The sequence below is a fragment of the Lepidothrix coronata genome, unplaced genomic scaffold, assembly GCF_001604755.1.
Source record: "Lepidothrix coronata isolate B3197 unplaced genomic scaffold, Lepidothrix_coronata-1.0 Scaffold18, whole genome shotgun sequence".
Lineage (NCBI taxonomy): Eukaryota > Metazoa > Chordata > Aves > Passeriformes > Pipridae > Lepidothrix > Lepidothrix coronata.
Genome location: NW_016690198.1, coordinates 7,975,600 through 7,996,253, shown reverse-complemented (window position 1 = coordinate 7,996,253; position 20,654 = coordinate 7,975,600). Strand labels below are relative to the sequence as shown.

The following is a 20,654-nucleotide window of genomic DNA, read 5'->3' as shown; positions in this document are numbered from 1 at the left end:
GCTGCTCTGTCACTCACTCTGCTCAGCAGGACAGGGGCAGAAATAAGATGAAAAACTCATTGGTTGAGGTAAAGGCAAACGCCACTATCAGAAGCAAAGAGAAACAAAAAGATTTATTCACTCCTTACTCTTAGTAGGTGATGTCCAGCCACTTGTGGAGGAGTGTGGCCCCAGTACATATTCAGTTGCTTTAGAAGGCAAACACCTTAATAAAAAAATACACCACACCTTAACTTTTGTTTTTACAACATCATATGGTATGGAATATCCCTTTGGTCCTTTTGGGTCAGCTATCTGAGCTGTGTCCCAACTTCTTGCCCACAACTCCTGGATGACCTCTGTGCCCTTTTTGTAAACAGGTAATCTAAATCCAGAAGAAACAAGCTAGATAATTACATAATTATCTCCTGACCTCTCCCACATTCTTTCTCAGCTTAGTTTGGTGTTTGAAGGCCATGGATCCCTGACTTTTCTGTGTGTTTTGCTTCATAAAATATTTCAGGATTTTGCGAAAATATGAAACATGGAAATAGACAAAAGATAAAGCTGTTAAGATTTAAAGTAACAGGGTATATATAGAACAGAAAAAAAGGACGAAATAACAGGGAAAAAATCCCATTAACCTAGAAGATGCAGTGCTAGCAGTCAAACAATTGATCACAGTCACTTTATTTATGCAGGAGGCCTTCTGTTGCAGCGTTAGTTCAGAGGTATCTGATATTTTCTGAAATTCTTCAAGCCAAATAGATAAAAAGGACTGCACCAGAACATCATATTCCTATCAGTGAGATCCTTGAGGAAACCACCTTTCTTACTGGGAGAAATAAGTATCCACTTTTTGGAGTGTTTTTTTTTTTTTTAATTGGTGCCTCTGAGACCTCGGCAGGAATGCATTAGGACAGTTGTATTAAGCAGAAAAGACAGACACTGTTAGAGAATCAAAATCAAAGCAATTTTAAAGAGAACAAGTAAATTAATGATCAGAAAAAAATCAAAACTTTTAACTCTCTGAGTACAACTATCAACTTGTGAATGTGTTCATAACATTGTCTAGTTATCCCACACCTAGTAGAAACACCTAGTTGCTGCTAACATGGGCTTAACTTGTGTTTTTGTTTCTGAAAATGGTATGTCCACTCTATCCTAGCCTTTAATTTGCAGATCAGAATTGAACAAACTCAAGACATCACTCATAATAAAAAAGAAAATATGGAAGCAAGTGCTAAACAAAAGCTATTGCTGGTACATAGATGATATGTGCTTATTCTGGGGACCTGTAATAATAGATTGGGAGGAGGGGTGGTTAAGCAGAGTTGAGAGGTCACCTGATAGGTACACCAGCAGTAAGTGCAGTAGTGCAGATGTGAGCAAGGATCGTACAGTTCTTTACTACGAAGGCAGGCTGCTTTCATTTCTTTAGCTTTTGTCCACCAGGTGTCATCTGAGAAGCATCTGATAGCTACTAAGGGCAGAGCCTGCGTCCCAGCCCTTTAGCTGTCTCTCTTTATGGGATGATCTGGCCACATATTGACACCATTAGCTCCCCTTTATTTGATAAGGACAGAGTCTTGTCGCTTCTCACTTTGAGACCTGGCCTGGGGTGCTAGCAGACCTGACAACCTGGACACACAAAGGTTTGTTGCTCTGCAGCTGTAGCCCAGTGTCAGTGCCCCCCCCCCAGTACCTTCTCCTGCCACTGCCTAACTTGCCCCAGAAATTGAGAAACTCCAGACTAGACAGTGGCATTATAGAAGATTCCTTTTCTGTTTCCCAGATGAGTCCCTATTCCACTCACCCTAACTCATTTTCTCATAAAGCTGTGCTTTAGTACCTGCTTGGTGGCATGAAGGCAAGGAATATAGGTGGCAGGAAAAATAATTTAAAAAAGTTTCCTCTCCTCTCCTCCCCTCGCCTTGCCTCACCTCACCTCGCCTTCCCTCCCCTCCTTCCCTTCCCCTGGTTGAAGTCTAGATTTCACACTAAAATTGAAGTGGAAGACAAAAGAGGAAATGAAACAAAAATCTGGACAAACCCAAGAGTTCCAAATGAACGGGAGCACAAAATTTTAATTTCTTCACTTTCTCCTGATTTATGGCTATGTAAATGAAAACTGGATAATTATTCATCTTATTCATTCCTTTTTTACTCTAATTCTATATTTCCTTTTTTGCTCTAATTCTATATTTCCTTTTTTTCTCCCCATTCTCTAGAACTTTTTAATGTACTTTCATGTTATCTCCCATTCTTGCCTCTTTTGTAATTATGTCCTTATTCATCTCCCTTTTCTGTTATAAAAGGAGAAAGAAAATGTTTCCCACAACTGTACTCAAGACAAACAAGAAGAGATTGCAGGCATGCCAGCAAACAAACAATTCCCAATGTGTTGCTTAAGCCTCAAAGGTTTTCTTGAAAATCATTTGGAATGTGATGAAGGTGCTAGTTCTGAGTTCAAGTCCTAGTGTTCCAAAATACTGTCCTTAGATCTGGCAAGCAGAGGACAGAAATGTGCTCTGGCAAAATTACAGAAAATTTTAGACTTGGCCAAACCTCAACACAGCAGAAAAGTTGGATGCTGTCCCTNTGTAGATTCAATCAACAACCTTAGCAGCTGCTTGTGTTTGAAACTGGCACAACCCTATAGGTCACACTACTATATCAATCATGCTGGGGCTTTAAGATGTTACTCAGCAGCTGTCTCTGCCACTTCTTTTTCATCATGAATTTTTAGTTTATCAGCACCTATGCTGCTCTTCTGTAATGTTATTAATGCAATCAAGTGTGAAGGACTTTCTTTTGGCTTTTCTTTGGCTTCTGCAAAAAACTGGCAGCCTACTTTGGGCTGTCAGGAGCTCTTCTTCTCCCTGTCATTTAAAGGCCAAGAGCCTACTAACTCAAATATGTCAGAGGCAGATAAATCTGAATGTGTTATCAGTCAGGTTCTCTAGGGAAGCGCATCCTTCAAAAAAGAAAGGGATTCCTAGATGCATGAGTAAAATGACTAGCTGGCAAAGCTGACCTATAATAGGAGCAAGTGCAAGGATATTTGTGCACAAAAGCAAAACTGACATACACAAATAAAGAGAACCGCCTGGTCTGTCACAAGTGCATGGACTAGCATTGCTACAACTGGAAGTGTTTAAGAGTTTCAGCACTAATTTTATAATGAGCACATTAAAAGTCCTAATTTTTATGGTTACTTTTATTTCTCTCAGTTCTTGTTGCTACAGCTTGCTGCGGTAGCTATGAGAGCTGAGTGATTAAATTAGTAATCAGAGTTAAATTTTTAATCAGAATTAAAAAGATACAGTTTAGAATGTTGTACTGCTACATTTTTTATTTGTAGTTACAGTAAGTCCTTATGCTTAAGCAGCTGAATGAGCATGAGTGTGACTTGGGACTCTAATTGCACAACCAGTACAGCAACACATATGTCAGTCACAGTCACAATTTTTGCCTTTGTTTTTCTGGATATATGACTGAAAGATACAAGACACACTCACTGCTAGTTGACATGGAAACAAGTCTTTGTGGTTTAAAAAGGGAACAGATAAACAAAAAGTCCATTTACAGAAAATAATAAAAAAAGAAATATTGTCCAAATTCAGATTAAAAAATAAACTTGACATGGGGACAACATTTACTATTTTTATGGCCACCATAAGGCTATCCCAGTTTCACAAATTATCCTGGATTTCAGTAGCACAGAGTTAAACATTGTGGGTTTCACAGATCGACTCTTGCAATGAAAACTAGCAGTTTGCTAGCAGATTTTCTCTGACCAACACCCATTTATCAAAGAGATGCAACTTCCAGACCATATTAAATATTGCCTCTACTTTTACACCTGGCTTCAGAACAGTGTACTCTAAAATGTGACAGTACCAGTCCGTGCCAATATTACATCAAGTAAAGGTTTGGGCAAAAGATGAAGTAAAAATTTGTAGGCATAAGATAGGATCTATTTAAGAGGAAAGGATATGGTGAAGACCTTCAACACATTGTCCTGTTCCCGTGCTCTGTCCTGCTATCTCTCATGTGGAGTGTACAGTCTCAAAATCATGTTTTGCTGGGATAAATACTCCTGGTTTATGTCCTGCTCATGCTCCAGTGAAGTCAGTAGAAATGCTGCTGTATGAACAAGTTGACACAAAAAACATTTATGTGTAACTTGATGCATTTTGCTAGGGTTTTTGACAGGTTTTTCACCCCCAAACACTACAGAAGCAATATTGACAAGCAATTAGAGAGGAAATAGAGAGCTCCGGAGGCTTTAAGGTCTTTCATATTGCTTTAATTTTTAATTTTCCTTGATTTTAAAACAGTGCTTAGAGTGAGAAGACAACCAGTGGAAAAACTTGAAAGCAGGCAAGAGGGAGACGACTACCTGTTACATACACAGGAACTGATCTGGTAGCCTGGATACCATTGACACCAGTCTTGCGGTTCTCAGCATAGCTGCAGGAAGCTGAGACTGTGAGAAGAACCCAAAAATACTCTGTGTAGATGATCTGCAGATGTGTTTGAAGCCATTGACCTCTTTCATATTTGTCCAACAAGATGCACAACGTAACATAAATATTTTTTTTCTCTTGGATTGCTACTACTGCATAGCTACCTTAGAATAATCTCCATAGGCATTATTGATTCCTGTCTGCAGTAGCCTGAAATTAGAAAAGGTTTGAAATGAGCCAAAAGGGAAAATTAATCCCATGAGCATTTTTACTCCAATGAACGTTTTACTCTTTTTTTGGAAACGTCTAATGTCAGGCAAGTGTTGTGCTAACAGGGGTTGAAAATGGTATAACAGTAAGTGACCCAGGGTCAAACTGAGATTAGCAATTACATTGTGTTCTTGTATTTTTTATTCTTTCCTATTTGTGCTTTTTGCTTTTCTTGGGGTATTAGATTTTTGTGCCTTTTAAAGTAGAAAATGACAGCAAAGCACTTTTGATTAGTTCCTGCCTGTTCCTGCCAAATATCAAGCTGTTGTTTTCAGTGAAAATGAACAGACTATCAAGGTGTACGAAACACAGTCACTCGAATGTAGGTGAAGATAATTGTTACATGTGTAATGTGATATCAAATGTGTAAGGTGCTGGAAACAGCTGGAGTGAAATAGCTCATGATGGAGGTGCACTGACAGAGGATGTCACTCCTGCCTCCAGCACAGCTGCTCAGGGGGCTTGAGGCAGGTCACGTAGACACCACTGGCCCCTACACGGAACATGCATCCAGTGTGTAGTGCTTGGGGAGCTTGTGTGGATAGTGCTGGGGCATTGCCACACATCTTAGGAACAACTGTGTTGAGAATTGCATGTCAGCATTTGTTCAACCACTACTTTGGAGCACACAAGATCAAATAAATAATCAAATCTGCATTTGTGCTGGGCCTGCTGTTAGACACAACTGTAAAACTGATTTAGGAAAAAAACCGTGCAAACATATGCAAACACATGGAGTGTGCGTATAGTATCTTAACCTTGTTAACATGGACCACAAGCCTGGAGGTCGCACTAGTCTTCTGTTAGATAATCTACAGAAATTGGATTATCTATTTTTTGCTTGGAAAAAAACCAGCATTGTGGGGCACAACAGAGAAAGTGAAGGATGCATGCTTAATTTCTCCTCACAAGCAAGCTCTTATATCAGGCTGAGCCATGCTTCAGGCACTGATAAGGAAATGCAGGAAGTCATACAATGAGATCTTTTCCTTTAATGAAGTCTGTAAGAAGGGGTAATGCTGCTGATTACACCTCTGAGAGGAAGCAGCCTGCCATACGTACTTTTGGAAGATAAGAGGCGTGAGAAATGCAAGAGGCCTAACTATATGTTACAGAACTTTCTGTCAGATTGGGGAAAGAATACGTAGTACAGTAGATTTCATATTTATAGAATAATACAAACAGATGGGACTGTTAGCAGCAAGAATAATTCATCAGCAGACAGGCCAGGATAATTAGACGGTTTTATCTGTATATGAGCATAACCCAAAACCTAAAGGTCAAGCTGAGATTACAGGTGGTTTTAATGCTGGTGAGAGTAGTGTGCTCACAAAGCCAAATGGGTGTCCTGGTGTAGGCTGTTCTGTAACACTGCTGAAAATAGCAACCACAAGTTTTCACTTTTTCCTGGGTTTTCCATGGATAGTAATCACAGGCACCATCTACTTGCCACATAAATCTTCACAGGACACTTCCAAACTCCACTCAGGTGGGTTGTATCTAGAGCTTTCCTCCTTGCCTTCTGGCTGGGTGGTACTTCAGTACCCACAGGAGAAGGAACCAAAAATGAGCTGTAGGATGCCAGGGCTTTTCTCTTGTCAAAAGGCGCATGTTCGTAAAGTGATGAATACATACTTGTGAGTGGTATATTAATAAACAAATGGCAGTTACTACACAAGCCAGACAAAATATAGATGGGCACCTTTTACAGATATTTAGCTGAAGCTATGTTGAGAGAGATATTAAACCCCTGAGTATACAGTAGTCCATTTAGAAGCATATTATCAATTGGTATATGATGAAGGCTGGAAAACATCCCTAAAGTTCAACATTCCCCTTGGAAACTATTTCACTGCACAATTACACCATTAAGCAAACTGTTATATGCTCTGACAGAACTTCTCAGGGGATTTTCTCCATTTCCAAGCAAAGTTCATATTTCTCTTTTTTCCCCTCCATAGTGTCATTTTATTCATTGGAGAATTCCAGTAGGATTGATAACGCTGTCTCTCCTTCTGACTTCTGTCAAGAGCTATTTCCATTATGTTTTCTTTTAAGGAGACCAAGTGTGGATCCTGACCATTCCTGCAAGTCAGATTACACTATCAGAGCATGCCGCTCTATTGAGAACCTTTAGTATCCCAGTTACAATGCTGAGGATAATTACAGTTTATGACAGGGTACTATGAATTGTCTGACCCCTGCTGTGCATGAGACGAATTGTCCTTTTTTTTTGACTGTACCTCTGTTGACCTTCTCAGGTTTTTGTTTCTAAACTGGTGTTTTTCTGTCACAGCAACACAATGAGCACTCAAATGAGTACCATTTGCTAGGATGTGGGAATACCCCTGTGGCAAATGAACGTGCAGTGAGTCACACTGATGCTCTGACACTGCTGATGTAACGTGATTTGAAAAGTTTCCCTGCTTGGAGAACTACAATGCAGTGAGATGCATGGCTTTAGCATCTTTGCATCTTTGTGTTGGAGGCCTCTATTAACACAGCAGCACATCCACACTAGAATTTCAGTACCTCTTCAAAACAAAAGCAATCCTTCTAACACCCTGCCTGTGTGTTTTAGATCCTGCCGTGCGTTAGAGGTCACTTTGTCTTCTCCCAAAGTCAGCTAAAATGACCCAGAAGGATTTTCCCCATGTACCCATCTCTCAGGTAGCAAAGAGCTGACATTTTGTCTCTTTCATTCCCCGTCTGCTCATTGCCCCCAGCTGGGGGACAGAATATTTGGAAATGTAAAAGGCTACATATCTGGAAACTGCTGTGTTTGTTGGGGATCTGGCATGGTGAGTTCCACCATGCGAAACACAGTTTACCTACAGACCAAAAGCTGTGGTTCTCCTTTCCATTCTGCCCTCAGTCTCTTTATGGGTGCAATCAATATGGTCTGAGTGTCTGCCAGGTTATTTTTCACATCACAGTTGCTTCTATTGTGTTTGCACTAATAAAGGCTCCTGCAAAGGTAAGGAGAAAGGCACAATGATGTGTCCTTAGCCATGAAGTCAAAGGGAAATGCTGAGCTTTTCAAATCTGACTCTTAAGTGTCGTGTCACAACTTACTCCCAGAAATATGCAAATGGAAGTGACCAAAACATATTTAAAGCTCTTACATGGCTTTGCTTTTATCAGGTGAGATTGTACTTGGGTGGATGAAGAAGCAGGTGCTGACATTGCCCTTCCTACCACTGCTACTGGACCATCTGCAGGAAATAAGAGCTGTTTCTTGGCCATGGGGACACTAGTTCAGACTGGGCCTGTGCCTGTCTGCTATGTCATGTCACTTGTAGTGTATGTTACTATTAAATCCTAGTCCAAGTGTCAAATCCCATAACCAGGTACATGCACAGATAACTTGACATGGCTGAGTAGGTCCCCCATAAAACAAATACTTGTGGTCTAAGACTCCAAGGTACTGAGGAATATGTTACACAATCCCCATCCCAGTACTTCATTGGTAGCCTCAGGACACATTCTTGTGGGAACCTACTGATACACATATATGTTCTGGTTTTAAACACTTCTAAAAATAAGCTTAACTATCATTTCTTATCTGACAGTTCTATCTTATCTCTCTTTATTGTACATTATCAGAATGCTTTCCTTATATTGCTATGTCTGGTGTGCCAGAAAGGTTAAAACCCTGTTTATAAAGGTTGCAGAGGAGCAAGGAAATTAAAAGAAAGATAACTGCTTGGGTCACAATCAGCAGTTAGAGGAAAGGGAATTTACAGGTGCATGTGCAACCCCAGTGCAACTCCTGAGACTTAAGGCACAGGAACTAATGTTAGTCCAAAACATAAACATCAAATTCTTCCAGTTGGTTTTTATTTATAATAGCAAAACTTAGAACATTTCAATCATGGTGTGGTTCAGTGTGCTAATTAGTGAGTCAGGCCATGGCTCTCAATATGCACTTCTTCTGAGTTAGGCTCCATCTAACCAAAAAAATGTTGCATTAAACACAGCATCCACAAGTAAATGTGATACAAAATCGTACTGATTGACCAAACCCCAGACCAGTGTCTGAGATGTCTAAGCATTCCTCCCGATGTGTGGTAAACCTTCTGTGGGAAGCACCTGAGATGGCAGGAGCTGTCAGAGCTCATGAAACATCATCAAGCCTATCTGTTTTCTCTCAGTAAATGCCATTTTCTCTCATGCTACAACCAGTCCTGAGGACATTTTCGCACTGACTGCACACGTGTATGCCATCTGCTGGGTGCTGACTGGGAGGCATGGACACTGCCTATGCAGTTTCCCTGCACCATGGAGGGTAGACCCACCTTGGGCTCTTTTGTTCCAAAGCCAAATGCTCCCCATCTGAACTAAAGCAGGTGTTGCCCTTATTATAAAGGCTAGTAATTAGCAATATTGATAAATTTACCTGCATTTGCATTAGTACTCCCAGTGGATATAATTGAAAAGCTGGTTTAAAGCAGTTACTGTTGCATTTTCATTTGAACTGGCTGAGCAAAAGCCCATTGTCTAAAAGCCAGAGGTGGATCAGTATTACAAATTTTATGCATTGCTTGCAGAACTGTTCCAGAAAACTGCACACTCTGAAAATATTAATGACGTAGCCAGAAACCAGATCGTAAACACTTTTGATGCATGTGAAATTAGGGGGCTTTACTACTGTTATCTTCATAACTGCCTAAATGGTTAGCAGACCAGAGCATAATTGTGTTTATGTTTTGAATAAAATACAATCCAATGTAAAGATTAACATAAATATTTAAGCTGAAAAAAGTCTTAAATGTCTTCTGGAAAATAAAAATAAGTAATATTGATAGAAAAATTAATCAAATAATCTAATATTGAACTGGTCCTATAGAATGCCTGTTCACATTTTGGAAGTTTTATGCACAATCCAGAAATGTGTAGGCCTCTCACTCTTGGTAATATTGGCAAAAGTTTGATTTCTAAGTACAGTTTAAAGTTCTGTCTGTAGAAAAGTAAGAATGTAACACCTGGACTATTCCAATGTAAATCAGGAAGAGAAACATTAATTCTGCTGTCTCTTTCATTAGTCTTAAGGACATTTTCGTTTTTCTTGCCTTTTGTCAATATATTTAATGTCTTCCAGAAACTTTCCTTAAGGAAGAATGTTAGCACACTTCCACAGTATCTAGAAAAAAATCAATATTGTGCTATAATGTCTGCTCTAAAATGCATCAAATATCACAATGCCTGAGCAGCAGCTCAAATTATCTAAATAAATACATGGACCTCTGTTTTCTAGTTTTTATTTGTTTTTACTGCTGCAGTTTGAAAGTATGTTTAAATATCAATTAAAATGTTAAAAGCATTAAATGAGTCAACCACAGAAGTCGGTGTCCCGTCAGAAGAATGACATGAGAGGCATGCAAGGCAGTTCATAGGGGAAGACAAGACTTGTCCTCTGCTCTTGCATGTGGCAAATCCCTTTAAGGTAATGACTGAGCTTCTGAGGGGCTGCCTGAGGGGGAAATAAGACAGGGAAAGGCTGCTGGAAAACCACAGCCAAAGCTCACAGGGGAATAACCACCCTGCAGCAGAGTGCCCACCATGACCTGGAAGCTCCAGTCGGGACAAATGCAGAAGTTGTCTCCAGAGGCTGTTGAAGGGCTGCTGTTTTGGGATTGTGGTGAGAACCTGCTCGTGGGATGGTGACCACCTGGAGACACATGGCTGTCCCAAAATAGCTTCTAAAGCTGACAAATGGACTGCAGACATGCTAAGTACATGTGCTTGTCAGGTACCTCCTTACTGGCATCTGACAGATATTTGCAGAAAAGGACTCCATTGCTGTTCTCTGCGTCATATAACTCCTGCTATGAATTGCATGCTTTAAATTTAGCTTATTGATCTCTTTAACAGGAGAGGATTTACCTTTTATCTTACCTGTTTTTTTTTTATTTTACCTTTGCCAGCAGAGGCCAAACATGTTAGATATTAGAGGCCAAACCTGACTTTCCTAAGTAAAATAAATTACTTTTGGCAAATAAAGAGGTCATTAGGTTAATAGGGATTATTTTTATTTCCTTCGATTGAGTGCAGTTCATAGCAGACACAAAATGATTTGGTTCAGCTCAGCCTTTCTGCTGGCTTAGGAAGCTGCAAATGTACTCCTACAGCTTGACTAACTAATATTAGAGTTTTAACTTTTGGGTATCTATTTAATTTCTCTTGTCTCCCAGAATTTTCTGCATGTAGTAGGCTAATTCTGTTTTAATCAGCACCTTTTTTGGCTGGTGTTCTCTTGTTGACTTCTACACAGTTGATCTCGTAGACCCAGCTACGGGTCCCTCCCTGCTGTTGAGGGACCTACTACCTACAGCAGTACATTTGCAGTAGAATATGTTTCAGACAAGCACAGATCTGCCAGGAATCCTATTTAAAGACCCAGGTGCTGGAGCCCGAGGTGTTAAAGTAATTAATTTCTTTCTGGTTAGTTAGAGCTAGTTTAATGTTAGCTGGGGAATGAATAGACTGCCACCACGAAGAGAGCTGGTGATTATATAGGCAGATGTCATGCCAGTGAGACAAAAAAAAAAAAGAGCCAGGGCTGTTCAAGTGGTGCCTCAAATGTTATGGTGTGGGAGAATATAATAGGAAGCCTGATCCAGCACCTCTGGACTCAGTGATGATCCTTTTATGGCTTTACTCCAACAGGGCCTTGGATACAAATAAGAGCTGGAAAGCGTTTGAAAAACATCACTTTGACAAATAACAATAATAATATAATCCCTTCCTTTTCATAGCAGGCTTTCCTTTATGCCGTTTTGCTTTCAGTGCTTGCTAAAGGCACCTGTGATTTTGCACCTTCTGTGCAAATAAATTCATGGGACCTTACTGGAAATGTGTGCATGAGCTCTAGACATGCCCATGCAAAGACTAAGCCTGAGCAAAAGTTAGGATTTGTAAAGCCACTTGAAATGAAAGATATTTGCAAATGCAAATGTATTTCTTTCCTGATATTGCATGACACTTTTCTCTTAGGAAATTTCACTTCCTCACAAAAAGTGTGTAGATATCCCATTTATTACAATCAGAGAAGACAACATAAATATAGATGAAGTTTTCCTTCAGATACCAGGACCTAAATGCAAAGAAGCAAATTGTTCTGTCCTGTTCTTAATGGGAGGACACTTTAAAATTAATCTGAAAATACTTGCCAATAAATTTGCAATTGCTAAGACTATAACTGCATTGGGACTTTAGTTTTGCAACATTTCTATGGGCTGAATGTTGACACCTCTTTAGAAAAGCATTTTTGTGACTTACATTTGAAATTACATACAGCCAAGCTGACAGTGCTACAGACACAGTCTCAGCTGTTAGAGCTGCCTGCAAAGCTCCAGACTATGCTGAAATGTCTCTTTGATAATGAAGGGTGACCATCTTACAACTTAAAATAGAAGACATATATGTTTTGTTTCCCATATGCCTTTAATACCTTTTTCAATGTAAATACTGTGAAATTACTGTCTGCCGAGGAAAAAGTCACAGAGGTAGAAAGAAGTCATCAGTTCTCAAATTTCTTGGTAGTAAAGCTGTAGGTGCTTGCTGGCTGTTTGCTGTGCCCAGAGCTTTTGACTGCGTGGCTGACAGAGGTCTGGCTGTGCACAGTTTGCCTCTGAGAGCCCCGCAGGTCACGCCCACGAGAGCAAGCTGGTAGGTGCTGCCCCGCGGTCTGACCTGTACACGTTCTGAAGAGGCGTACAGCACCATAAAGCACATTTCACAGGCCTACACAGGGTATCTACATGTTGGCTCATCATTAGATATATTTATTTTGTATAAAAAAAGAAAGAATCAAAAACTAATTTTCAAACAAAAGAAACTTCCTCAGCTAACGGGGAAACTGTGAAGACTTGCCACAAGAAAAAATCTCAAGCATGTATTTAGGGTTTAAAATACATGTTTTCCTATGTCTCTGTCCAGAAGGGGACTTTTTCTAAAACAGTGTGGAAGTTACTGAGTGTGGCTTGGGCCAGACTGGGAGGCTGATAATCTTATCTGGCAAAATAAAGGCAGTTTAAGAATCTCGCGGGAAGGGTCTTGCAGTAACTTGTGCACCAGAGAGCTGTTGACTTTGACAGTAAAAAACATACATTCAATGTGATTGAGTGGTGAGGGTGAATGTATGTGATAGTAGGCCTAGAAAGTCAGTTATCAGTAGGATTGTTATTAGAGATGTTGGGATTAAAACTCATTTGTGTAATTTTGTAATTAGGTGAAAGAATCTTAGTTCAGGGGTGGAAAGGTGGTTGGCAATTCATTGGTTGTCAGGTGTGGGAAGTAGTAGGGCAGGGAATAATATTGAAAGAAGAATTAGGGGATTGTTAAGAGGGATGGGCTTGTGAATTGGTCAAAGAAGCTTAAATTCATGGTCGGGTTCAAGGGGTAGTTTTTGTGGTTGTGCGGGTTTTGTTAGAGGGGAAGTTGTGGGGGGGTGAATGATGGGATTTTGAGCTGAAAGATTAATGAGAAGGCTAGTCATGATGTTAATATAATGAACAGACCAGCTAGGCAAAGTCCACATGAGGTGGATATGTGTGTGCAAATATGTGTTACACATTCTGTCAGTGTTAGTTCCCTTTTTATGGCAATCCAGTTTTGTATTGATTTTTTTTCCAGGATCTGTTATTTATATGGCATTCGTATAATTATGTGCTATTATTGTTATTAATGTGGTAGCATTATTATAATTATGGTATTATTATCACAGGGTAATATTCCAACACCTGATATTTAGTAAACCATAGATGCATTTTTGGTTTAGTATGGGAACACAGCTAATCACTATACTCCCTGCAGGCCTGCTACTTTAAGTTTCCTGCTCTGAAGCCAAAACGGGGGGCACATTTGGTTCAAATGATGATACTCTTGACTTGATTCCTGAATTTGTTTGCATCACACATGCATTCCATATTTACACATAAAAAGGCAGGATAGAAGAAAGTCCTGTGACTTGTCAGGTGGGAGAATGATGTACCATTAGGCTACAAAGCTCAGCTTTGCAGAAAATGAGTTTTACGTCAGTACAAAAACATGTTTATCAGATAGAATGTTCACCCACAAGTATCATTGCTCAATTTACCTTGCTTTTATCACATCACATCATTTACCAAGCTTATCTAGTGGGTGAAACAAGTGATTGACATAAAATATTGCCCAAACAGAAAATGAACTTTGATCAATTATCGGGGAATACAAGCAAGTTACTGGATTTATTCATATCACCTTAAAGTAAAATAAATTATCTAGATTTTTGTCTCTTCTGTGGGGACTTGACACAGTTGCTATCGAACTCAAATGAAGAGATATGGGGGTTTTTTAAACCCACAAATCATTGTAAACCTGGATATAAATCAAGAAAAATAAACTGCAGCAATATATACTGCAGTGACTAAGCACTCTAGATTACACTTTTTCTATACTTCAAAAATCAAAAAAAGTGGTTGTTGGAAAGAAAGTCAGTAGTGTGAATGAAATAGGCCCATATGGGTTTTTTTGAGCAGTCAAAAGTTATAGGTCCGTTTGGTTTTGAACCACCAATAGCACTATCTTATTACACTTGGTTCCGTTTGATTTAGTTGGCTATGATTTACTCTTCAGCTGTTCTCCCATTCGTAGATGTGGCTTGGGTAACTAATTACAACATGTAACTTTTTAACATTTTTTTTTATTTAGCTGGATTGTGTTCTCTTGCTTTATTTTATCCCGAGGGATTTAAAACTCACCAGAAGAGGGGTTGAAAACCACTTGGATTTCTAAGGGTTTGGGGTCATGTCCAGCCAATCCCTTACAGAGGTTTTAGAGGACCCTAGCTCCTTACATGCCGTAGCATTTGGAATTTAGAGCTCGAGACAGTCACTATCCTGACTTGCACCTGGCTTCTGAGGTGAGTTCACCTCCATTCTCAGCCCAGGACAGTGCAGTTTGCCGCTCTGTAGTCACTCTCTGAAACATTCCATTTCACTCTACCATCAGTCCTGTGAATGTGAATAAGTTTTCATAGGATCATGGAATGGTTTGGGTTGGAAAGGACCTTGAAGACTGTCTCGTTCAAGCCCCCTCTAATGGGGAGGGACACCTTCCACTAGATCAGGTTGCTCCAGGCTCCATCCAACATAGCCTTGAGCACTCCCAGGGGTGGGATATCCACAGCTCCTCTGGGCAACCTGTTCCAGTGTCTCACCACCCTACGATATGCATATGTTAGCTCATATAGGTAACATGCAATCCACATTCTCTACCCATACAATTCACAGATTAGACCTACAGTCATGCTAATTTGATTTGATTTGAGGTGATATTTTCAGATAAAATAAGGCAGGCAATTTCACCTTTAACCTGCTATCTTTTTCCCATTACTTTTAATTGAATTAATTGCAATGTATATTTGTAGGAAATAAGATGTGATGACGAGCTTTAGTAGTAAGAAGTCCACTACCCTCTTCCTTTTCATGAGCTGGGTGGGAGGCATTTTCCATCTGAATTTGACCATTGTTTAATGGTAATCTGATAAATTTTGTGTCTTTCCTGGATTAATCATCATCTGCCTCCCTATCGTTTCATTTGACACCAGGTTTGTGCAAATGGAAACTGATGACTCAGAAGGATTGTTCTGGGACTGGCTCATTAGACTCTGCAGAAAATACCACAATGGCTTTTCCAGAGAGGGCAAATGTGATTCCGTGAATAAACACGCTGTACTAACTGGTAAGACCCGCTTGGTGTGGCTGGGCTTTATGCTTTCTGTGTGTATGTATCTTCCTGCCTGCTTCTGAACCAAGCTTGTTTATGTAAAGGCTACTTGTGCAAATGAAAATGCTGTTGTTCCAAAGAACACAAGACGAGCAGTCAAACTGTGTATTGAATTTCTAGTTGGCATAAAACCAAGACCTTGGTGCTTTGCACAAAGAGTTCCCAACTCATGAGTGCACAATATGAGGGAAAGCAGCGACGGAGTCTGTGATCAAAAAGCTTTTACATAGTTTGGAGTCTTAATTACAAGAAACCCCCAAGAAGGTGCATTTACAGGTATACCTATCATTGTATTGTGAGTTTCTGTTGTCAGTACTGTAAATAGTTAACATTTGAAAACAAAGGTATAAAGGATTAGCACAGCAATAGTAAACATAGCAAAGCGGTGCTGTGGAGTGTCGCAAGGTAACAGAGTGGGAAACATATGAAATGAAACATCTATAACGCTGGAAAACACCATATGTTGCTTTGCCAAGAACTCTAGCTATGCCACTTAACTGTGCTGAGCATTAGTCATGAAGCAAACCATCCTCCTGGGAGGGAATTGGAGTTAATAATCCTGCCTTAAAGAGGCTTCACAGTGCAAGAACTCTCTCCAACCGCAAGCCCCTAGTCTTCTTATGCATCAGGGGTCATCACCCTTGTTAGGACTTCTTCTGTGGTATATCCAATAAAAATAAATTTTGCAAGCCTACTTAAAAAGTGATTTCTAATGCACTTCCTAGGATACTATTACTCCACAAGCCATGGGCTATTAATATCCCTTGATGTCTTTTGGAAACAAAAGACCGTCCCTAGTGGGTGGAAGGTTTCTCCCAGCCCACCTTCCTACATCATGGGCAAGAACACATCTGGGAATCCAGGTGGCTTTACCAGTGCCTTTCATTATACTGCCTTGATCCATGCTGATTTTTTTTCCCACTAGGCAGATGTTGCCATTGCAAAGGGGCTCCAAATCTGCCAGATTGCTTCTCGGAGTATCTCCCAGAGTTAGTGAAATCCCCAGGTAGCTTAAGGGGTGTGCAGGTGCCAGTGGTGTATTCTCAGTAACAATGTTGACACCGAGCACCAACCTTCACTGATGTGAAGAAGGAGATAAGATAAACCTCTGGTGTCACCTGTAATGGCATTTTGCTTTCCTGATTCAGTGACCACTGCAGAGCCTTGGCACTGTGTAGCTCAAACATGTTCCCCTCCCTCTGAAGGAAGCTGGAAATGCAGAGGTGGAGAGAGACTAAACAGTGAATGCTATTATACCACTATGTGTTTGGCTATGATATATCTGCGTCTTTGATGCTGCATTTTGTTTGAAATAGCTTAGAAAAAGTCAAAGAATTGAGAAGTTACAGAGAAAAAAAGTAAGATTTGTGAAGCTAGATAACAGCTTTCCTCTGATAGAAATTTGAACAATTTAAGACTGCAGACTGGAAAGGGGCAGAACTCAATGGTCTGTAAATTGTTGAGTGACTTAAAGGAGTTGACTGTTTGTCACGGTCTCTTCCAACACAAAACTTCAGGAACATCAACTGAAATACTCATAGGCAGATTCCAGACAAGCACAAGGAGGTGGCTTCTCACAAAATACACAGTTAACTTGTATCACTCGTTGCTGTAAGATATTGTAAATGATAAAAGTTGTTCGAATTTTCAGAATAACTCAGGACATTGATGGGAAAGGTCTACCTAGGTTTGCTAAACACAAAGAAACCACCATCTAAAATTAGAAGAACTCACCAGGTTTTTCTAGGTCTTCCCCGCCCTTTTATCCACACTAAAGAAGTCTCATCAAAAGTTATCTGGTCAAATTTTATGAAACTGTTTAAACCAGCTTGGCTGTTAATGATACCAACAGCTTTGAAATTAGTCAGTAATCTGTCCATTTCTGGAAAAATATTCATGACTGAAAAATGCTAGGCAGATATTCACAAGTGAACAAAAAAAAAAAAATTGAATTTGTCTGTGACCTGGATAGTAAGATTAGTAAATCAACCTGTACACCTAAGTGTAGCTTTGAGAGTGAAACTTCTGATTACTGTCACACACTTATGAGTGTGCAAAGGCTTATGAAATCTGGTTTTGAAATGGACTGGACTGGCCTTCAATCCGAACTATGCACATGGTCTAATTAATTATCTTTTGAGCTGCTAGTCAGGTAGATGTCAAAAGCAAAAACTGCAGCCCGAGAATGGGAAGGGAAGAAAATATTCATATGCAAGAAAAGAAGAGAGGGCCCAACAAGAAACCTATGCAGATGATGAACTTTACCCATCCGCTTCTATCTGACCCTGATGATAATGTTTCTGCTTGAGGTTACTCCTGCAGTCTTGTTCATGTCTTAACAATTTCTGGGGATTTTTCATTCATGTTCCAGGTGCTGTAATGGAATAGAAAATGTATGTGTAGCTGAACTGTGACATGAAATCTCCAGTATCCAAGGAAACAGAGAACATGTATGAGCAACTCATCTTGTAAAAAGTTAAACCAAATTATTCGTATCATTTTACTTGTCCAAGACACTTATTATCTTACGCAGATAAGCTAGTGTAAGGATATTTTAAATGTCAAAATAGAACCCACACTGCAAAATGTAGATCCTAGTCTCAAGCACCCTACTTCTTAAGAGGGTTTTTGTCCGTGGGTGTAATTTTGGCCTATTAAAATCACAAGGATGAATCACAGATCAATTATTTGTCTTCAAAAACCAGGATCATCTCTCAAGATGAGATGCTGATTGCAGATAGCTTGAAACTGGGCATATTTTCTCGCAGCTTGCTAGTTCGTGCCTGCCTGTAATAAGAAGGTAATAGTAATGAGGTGATTAGGCAAAAAATAAGATGTACTAGAGGGAAAATACTGAAATGCTATCAGTAATCTCAAAAGAACCACAAAAGGAAAATGTCCCCTCATGTATTCACTACAGTTTATCTGCTGCTGCCCAGAAATGAGAACTGCTGATGTACTAGGAAAGCTGGTTCTGTCTAGAGCTTCCCATTCAGGAGGGCATTCAGATTATGAGTAAAAATGAGGAGAAATATTTAGGTGAGTAGTATGGATAACTGGCTCCTTTTGATCTGCTTTGTGTAGCCAAGCAAAGACCATATAATGCTATTTGTTCTGTTCCTTGCTTTTAGATAGATATATCAAGGCAGTATCATTATCTGGAGTTGCTATTTCTGTGAATAACAAGGTACAGACAAACCCATAGGCGTAATGAAAAGGGTCCAAGATGGGGCACAGAAGCTGTTTCCGTGGCTTACTTTTAGAGTCAGGTAAAATAAGGAAAGAACAAATGTGAGATCTTAATGAATCAGTGCAAGAGAGAGGTCTTTGTGTTAGAGTGTTGGGCTTTAATATTGCCCCACAGCATGCAGGACTGCATACACACACTTGTGATGGGCTGACTGAGGTTGCCCTAGAGAATTCACATTTACCATAGGTTTTTGAATCCGGGGAGAGATTATAGTCTACTGAGAGTCCAAATTGCCCAAATACATCATGACTTTTTCTTTTATCACTTATTGGGTGAAAAGTGGATCAGTGGAGCTTGGGTACAGACAGTCCCAGCAAGTCCAAATGCATACATATACCTGTATGTGCACCTATAAGTGTATTCTCCTCTGAAGCAGAGAGCAGAAGACAAGGCTAAAAGGATCTGAATATAAACGTAGTCTCTATATAGGTATAAAAATTGCACTGTTTTTCAATGGGAAGAAGGTCAGAACCCCCTAACAATGGTGCTGGAGCAGTGCACAGTCCATCCAGATTGTGAGGAGTCATGCAGACCCCTAGGAAGTCTGCAGCCTTATAGACAAATGATAGCTGGTAATGAGGTAGCAATCTGACTATCTGCTTGCAAGTTAAGGCAATTAATTTCTAGACCTCCCTGGTGTGAGGGAAACCTAAGCATCTACAGAGGTGTGGGAATTCACAAGGAGATAGAATAAACCTTTGTAATCTTAATGACTTCAAAGAGAATCCCATTATTCTGGGAGGGGATTAGTTTTTACTGATCTAGGCTAGGTTCTAATTATTTGAAAAGGAATAAAATGGGTCCAACTGCATAGTCAGGACTTCCTTAGTCAGTACTCAGACCAGCAACCAGCTCCAGCAGCTGTGGAGGACACTGATACCTAACAGCTGCACCAAAATTAGCAATTAAACAGAACAAATTTATGTTTACCCCATGGAATTTGCTTGGCTTAGTCGCTATATGACTTAGAGTCAAAAAATGACCTATTGTGAAGATGCACTTTTATAGCCTGTGCTGAAGCCAATTCTCCTCCTGGACAACCTCTGCTTTTCAAACAATAATGCTCAAGGAATGGCATGTCTGAGAAATTCCTGTTAATGTTTACAGTATTGCAGAGAAGAGGTTGCTCATTTCTCAGAAGAGCACCAGGTTCTCATTTTAGACCAGATCATTCTGTCACTCCTCTCCAAGTGAGTGGTTTCACGACCTGGGGGATTGCTTTCTGTGTCCCAGAACACTTTAAGTAGATATGGCAGGAGGCCATAAGACCTTTATTGAAGATGATTTCCCTCATTTTCAGGGTGTTTCCAACTATTTCAGCTGTCTCTCCAATTTCTGCAGCCAGGAGAAAGAACACATGAATTAAAGGTGGTCTCAACTCTGTCATCATTTATTCATCCCTACAGTTTACCACATCTGATGGTATAGTCCAAGCTGTGTTATGAGACCCTGGTGTGAAGTGCATTAACTATCAGCACTTAAAGTACTACTCTGTCAGCTGTTGACCATAGGAACCCAGAAGAAAACCAGGCAGATATGTCTCTGAGAGTGCTGGCAGGAACCTTTGTAGCATGCAAAGACACAGCATCAGTACTGCTTCAAGGCTCTCCCTGTGGCAGCAGGAAAGAAGAAGACAGAGAGTCAAGATTCCTCCTGTGTCATGCTTCTTGTCACATCTCTCCTCACCTGGTGCCCCAAGAGGTGTGAGCAGAGACAGACTGCATGTGAATTGGGTTGCCTCACTTTCTGCTCTGACTCGAGCATCTTTGCAGGAGCTGATCCCTGAACAAAGCTCATTGGAGGGGGGTGAACAGTATCATAGCACTGTGGCTGGTGCAAAAAGGCACTGCTGATCCCAGATGTTTAAAAATTGCAGAAACTAGAAGAATAATAAAATTAGCTAGAAAAAATAC

General features: G+C 40.1%; 1 long non-coding RNA gene across 2 annotated transcripts in view; it reads left to right on the top strand.

Annotated features, from left to right (window-relative positions):
* The window catches only part of LOC108493641, a 21,856-nt gene extending 1,202 nt beyond the window's left edge, over positions 1 to 20,654 (top strand). The window contains exons 2-4 of one of the 2 annotated variants that reach the window (XR_001873551.1): positions 15,313 to 15,446; positions 18,412 to 18,530; positions 20,042 to 20,654. This is a non-coding gene — a long non-coding RNA (uncharacterized LOC108493641). The remainder of the gene's footprint in view (positions 1 to 15,312; positions 15,447 to 18,411; positions 18,531 to 20,041) is intronic. The other variant, XR_001873550.1, reaches the window with a different exon arrangement.